Consider the following 5,865-nt stretch of genomic DNA (forward strand, 5'->3'; position numbering starts at 1 on the left):
GTTGGTTTGGATTGGTTTGGATTGGTTTGGATTGGTTTGGATTGGTTTGGATTGGTTTGGATTGGTTTGGTTGGTTTGGATTGGTTTGGTTGGTTTGGATTGGTTTGGTTGGTTTGGATTGGTTTGGATTGGTTGGTTGGATTGGTTGGTTTGGTTGGTTTGGATTGGTTTGGATTGGTTTGGATTGGTTTGGATTGGTTTGGTTGGTTTGGATTGGTTTGGATTGGTTTGGATTGGTTTGGATTGGTTTGGATTGGTTTGGTTGGTTTGGATTGGTTTGGATTGGTTTGGATTGGTTTGGATTGGTTTGGATTGGTTTGGATTGGTTTGGTTGGTTTGGATTGGTTTGGATTGGTTTGGATTGGTTTGGTTGGTTTGGATTGGTTTGGTTGGTTTGGTTGGTTTGGATTGGTTTGGATTGGTTTGGTTGGTTTGGATTGGTTTGGATTGGTTTGGTTGGTTTGGTTGGTTTGGTTGGTTTGGATTGGTTTGGTTGGTTTGGATTGGTTTGGTTGGTTTGGTTGGTTTGGATTGGTTTGGATTGGTTTGGATTGGTTTGGTTGGTTTGGATTGGTTTGGATTGGTTTGGATTGGTTTGGTTGGTTTGGATTGGTTTGGATTGGTTTGGATTGGTTTGGTTGGTTTGGATTGGTTTGGATTGGTTTGGATTGGTTTGGATTGGTTTGGATTGGTTTGGTTGGTTTGGATTGGTTTGGTTGGTTTGGATTGGTTTGGATTGGTTTGGATTGGTTTGGATTGGTTTGGATTGGTTTGGTTGGTTTGGATTGGTTTGGATTGGTTTGGTTGGTTTGGTTTGGATTGGTTTGGTTGGTTTGGATTGGTTTGGATTGGTTTGGATTGGTTTGGATTGGTTTGGTTGGTTTGGATTGGTTTGGATTGGTTTGGATTGGTTGGTTTGGTTGGTTTGGATTGGTTTGGTTGGATTGGTTTGGATTGGTTGGATTGGTTTGGATTGGTTTGGATTGGTTTGGATTGGTTTGGATTGGTTTGGATTGGTTTGGTTGGTTTGGATTGGTTTGGATTGGTTTGGATTGGTTTGGTTGGTTTGGATTGGTTTGGATTGGTTTGGTTGGTTTGGATTGGTTTGGTTGGTTTGGTTGGTTTGGATTGGTTTGGTTGGTTTGGATTGGTTTGGATTGGTTTGGATTGGTTTGGTTGGTTTGGATTGGTTTGGATTGGTTTGGATTGGTTTGGGATTGGTTTGGATTGGTTTGGATTGGTTTGGATTGGTTTGGTTGGTTTGGATTGGATTTGGATTGGTTTGGATTGGTTTGGATTGGTTTGGATTGGTTTGGTTGGTTTGGATTGGTTTGGATTGGTTTGGTTGGTTTGGATTGGATTTGGATTGGTTTGGTTGGTTTGGATTGGTTTGGATTGGTTTGGATTGGTTTGGATTGGTTTGGATTGGTTTGGATTGGTTTGGATTGGTTTGGATTGGTTTGGATTGGTTTGGATTGGTTTAGATTGGTTTGGATTGGATTTGGATTGGATTTGGATTGGATTTGGATTGGATTTGGATTGGATTTGGATTGGATTTGGATTGGATTTGGATTGGATTTGGATTGGATTTGGATTGGATTTGGATTGGATTTGGATTGGATTACGATTGGATTTGGATTGGATTTGGATTTTTTAATGATCCTTTCGCATAAGATAATCCTACTTCTGTTTCTATGACGCATTTTACAAGCATTGAGGAGCAGCACCCTCAGATTTCAATGTATCTTTCTGGACATCTTAACTTTTTCAAAAAAGCCACTTAGCATACATAGTTTTTAAAAAAATATTATGGACTATCTTTTCGAACGAGCTTGCATAAAAGTGTTGTATAAGTGACTATCGCAAAATCTTTCAAATTTTCGAATATAAATATTTGAAAAATGCTAAATTAAATCCTACTCAGAAAAAAAAGATCAATTTAAAATTGAAATAAATTTGCAAAAAGCATTCTTTTGATTTGGAGATAAATATTCATGTTCTACACCAACCGCCGATACATCGCAGGCTAGGCACATTGAAGAAAAAAACCCTAATTTATCCCCAAGTGGTGATTATGCCTTTCTCGATTCAAAATGTTGAATTCGAATTGATGTTGTAAATGCAGTGCTAATTGCCTACATTTTGACGATTAAAAGAATTGATGAAATTCTATCACGCTGCTTAAAAATTACTCAATTATGAGAGTAATGGGGTGCTTCTCTCTCTCAATGTGTGAATTTAAACAGTGTTTTTGTTGATTGAAAAATAAAAATATAACCCAAACTGCTGGATTTATTGAAAAACAAAATCAATAGTGTTCAACTCGAAAATTTGCTCCGTCGAATGAACCAAACCAGTTGCACTCGAATCGGTCAAGTCATTCCCTAGTAGCACACATGTCCCAGGTCGATTGCCGTAACTGATATTCAACCGAATTCGATCACAATCCAGTTACTGTAGCCAGATTAAATAGAAATGTGCTACTGGGGTTCTATATGAAACGCGTCTAACAAAAAAATGGGCTACACACATACACACGCACAGACAGACATGTGCTCAGTTTTTCGAGCTGAGCCTCCTAACAAAATTTGACTTTTGGAGTGAAATCACTCCAACTTTGTTGTACGAGAAAGGCAAAACCTAATTTAATGCACCAGTAGTGATACTGCCTTTCTCGCATTTAGCCAAGACACCAACCTTCTATGGTTCGATACACAGTTTCTTTGAGACTTTTAAACTCAATGGCCAATAGTTATCAAATTCAATAGTGATCAACTAGTCTTGCCCTCTGTCGAATGAAACTTATCGGAAAATCGGTTGAAGATTATTATATGAAAAGTTGGTTAATGTTTCTTTCAACTTTTATGCACACACAAAAATGGAGTGAAATGATAACAATTCGGTACAACTTTGCTGTACGAAAAAGGTAAAAAATCTAAATTTTTCTCGTCCAAATTGTTTTATGTTTCAGTGCCTTTTTGCCCGAAATTAGTCTAGTGAAAGCCATATTCACGTCATCACTTCACCCTCTTGTTTAGTTCTAAGGTAAAATCAGGTAGGAAAAATATTATACATGGTCGCAATATATATTCAGGTTCACTCATTTATTTATTATTTGTTTTTATTTTTTTTTATACAACAAAGTTGTACCGAAAGGCTATCATTTCACTCCGACAACGAACTTATTATTGGAAGGCTCATAGACCCATTGTGTTATATACCAATCGACTCAGCTCGTCGAACTGAGCGCATGTCTGTCTGTCCGTGTGTGTGTGTGCACAAAAAATGGAAAAATTCTTATCCTAATCCTTAACCGATTTTCTCGCAACAAGTTGCTTTCGAAAGTTTGTTAAGCCTTGTCAATCGCTATTGAATTTGTTAACAATCGGTCATTGCGTTCAAGAGTTATAAAGAGAATGGCGTACCAAACCAAAAAGTTGGTGTCTTGGTTAAATGCGAGAAAGGCAGTGCCACTACTAGGTGGTTTAATTTGAGGTTTTTCATACATTCTAATGTTTATTTTGTCCAATCAGGGTAAATAACTTTGGCTCCTTTTCTGAATTGGAATTCTATTTTGCTTTTACTTTAGGAAATGCATAACACTGCAGACTTTCTGAGCGCAAGGTATTGTGATAGTGTTATTACGGTCCATTAGAAAATTACATAACGATAAAATTAACATCTAAACCGTTCTCGAACCTCCAGAGGAAAAGCTTCTTTGATATTTTCGGAATTTTAACCACCACAAGATGAATGGTGCCAGTAGTCTACATTATTGTACAAAGGTATCTTGATATGGAAATATCTCAACACACCCACAAACTCTCATTAAACTCTGAAAAGGTGTTGCCAAATATGGACGGACACGCACTGGCGTAGCATCTTTCTTGTTTCAAATTGACCAAAGAGCACTTCAATCAAGCAATAGGCATTCCAAACAAGCCAATCATCTCTTTGATTATGTCCAACTCCAATATGACGTGTTTTTCCACTACTGCTAATCTGGTACCCTAGATCGAATAGCACCGCTGGGAAATCATCACTTATTTTCTAAGTTTTCACCCGACCTTGCCTGTTGTAGGTGTGCTGCTGTGTGCTTTTATCCTGGAAGCTGGTAGTTCAACATCAAAGCTTGTACGGTAGGAAGGTACAAAACGAAGCGAACATCACCGTCCACTCCGTTCGAAAATGGTTGTTGCATAGCAACGAAGTGACCTTTCAAATACAGTCCAAAATCCGGCATTCGTTGCAGGAATATGACTTGCCATGTTTTTTTCTTGTTTCCGATATCGACTAACTCGATAGCACTTTTCAACTGAGCTCTGCTGAACTTTTCGGCTAGCTGGGTCCATTTCAATCTGCTGCAGCTTTGAAAAATTGAACGTTATTTGCCCGAACGTAAGCTACACCTACGTTCGGTTGGTCTGCAGGAGATTTTATGAAAATAAACAAGCAACATTTATCGAATTTAGTGCCCCCACGAGTCGTACGAGCCCTTCAATTTCGCCGCTTCCGTTGGTACTTTCCAACAGAAGGCTTTTTTTGCCACCTCGTCGCTCGCAAAACCGAAAGCATTGCTTTTGGTTATGAGCTTAGGTGGAGCGCGCAAAATCCACCTCCTCCCGGTTGGCTTCGCATAAACAAACACGGGGAAAATTTCCCAAACAGCATATTGCAGGTAAATCAGTGGAAGGTAAATAAGCGATAACTTGTGTTGGCTTGCCTGCACTAAAATGTGCGGAAGGTACAAATATTTTACCCATAATTTATAAAAATTGCTCCGCCAGGGATGGTGCTAATTTGATTTCTATTTTTGATTCAATGTTAAGTGGCGTTACGTGCACCTTTGGGGAAAACCGAATGGATGAGGTGTAAATAACAATTAAAAGTGCGCCGCGAAATAAGCATACCTTATGATCTCTTGAGTGCTCCAAATATAGCTTTTTGCCTGAAGTTTCCAGATAATTATTTCTTTTTCGTTGATTATTCAATAGCTTAGTACAATTAATCGAAAAAACTTACGTTTTTAAATAAAAACTACGTCTATATTAGTTGCAAATTCTTGATTCAAGTAATGCAGTGCTATATTCCGAACGATTATCCATTCCACCACAGGAGGTACATAGCAAATTACTTCTCACAAGCGCATAAATGTGTATCACATCCACACCCTGGTTTCACATGCATCTGGCGTTTCATAGAGGAACAATCCGAAGTCTGTTGTCATGCAGTTGAGGTGTCCAACGCACTCTCGCGACTATGACGACAACGATTCAACAGCGAATCGTACCTCTATCCGTTCCTTTGCTACGTACAAAATTTCTCTGAATTCACATCAACCACAGACAACTGTATGCCAAACAAAATATGTACATTCCACGTACACCAAATGATTACACTGCACTCCACCCGCACTTTGTACATGACATATGGCAATGAATAATTCTACACTCAAATCTCCATGTACAAATCCTTAAGCGCTGAATTCGGTTAGAAGTTTTTTGTGTGAATTAAAACAAAAATCCTATGCTATTCCCCTCTAATCGATCTTTCAATAACGTCGCTTTCAAATTTAATCCAATAAATGTACACTCATTGCAGATTTCCTAAGGTACATTTGATAATAAAATGGACTAATATTTTTTTAGAAAATCAAACTCTAGTTTGAAACTACAGGTTCGTGAGTTGGGATCTCACTGTCCCTATGGAATCACCAACTGTTCCAACCACGTAATAGAACCACAAAATGTGCGGATAATACTATTCATCTTCACAGCAGCATCCAATCCATCCAACCAAGTTGGATCTAGACTCACAATCGGTTGCATGTGGGGCTTGAATCTGCGTCATGCTGCTGTAGTTTAG

At 38.5% G+C, this 5,865-nt stretch overlaps 1 protein-coding gene across 1 annotated transcript in view; it reads right to left on the bottom strand.

Annotated features, from left to right (window-relative positions):
- Positions 1–5,865, bottom strand: part of LOC134212102 (uncharacterized) — a 443,781-nt gene that overhangs the window by 277,723 nt on the left and 160,193 nt on the right. The gene's annotated exons all lie outside the window — the stretch shown is intronic.

The sequence above is a fragment of the Armigeres subalbatus genome, chromosome 2 (assembly GCF_024139115.2).
Source record: "Armigeres subalbatus isolate Guangzhou_Male chromosome 2, GZ_Asu_2, whole genome shotgun sequence".
Classification (NCBI taxonomy): Eukaryota; Metazoa; Arthropoda; class Insecta; order Diptera; family Culicidae; genus Armigeres; species Armigeres subalbatus.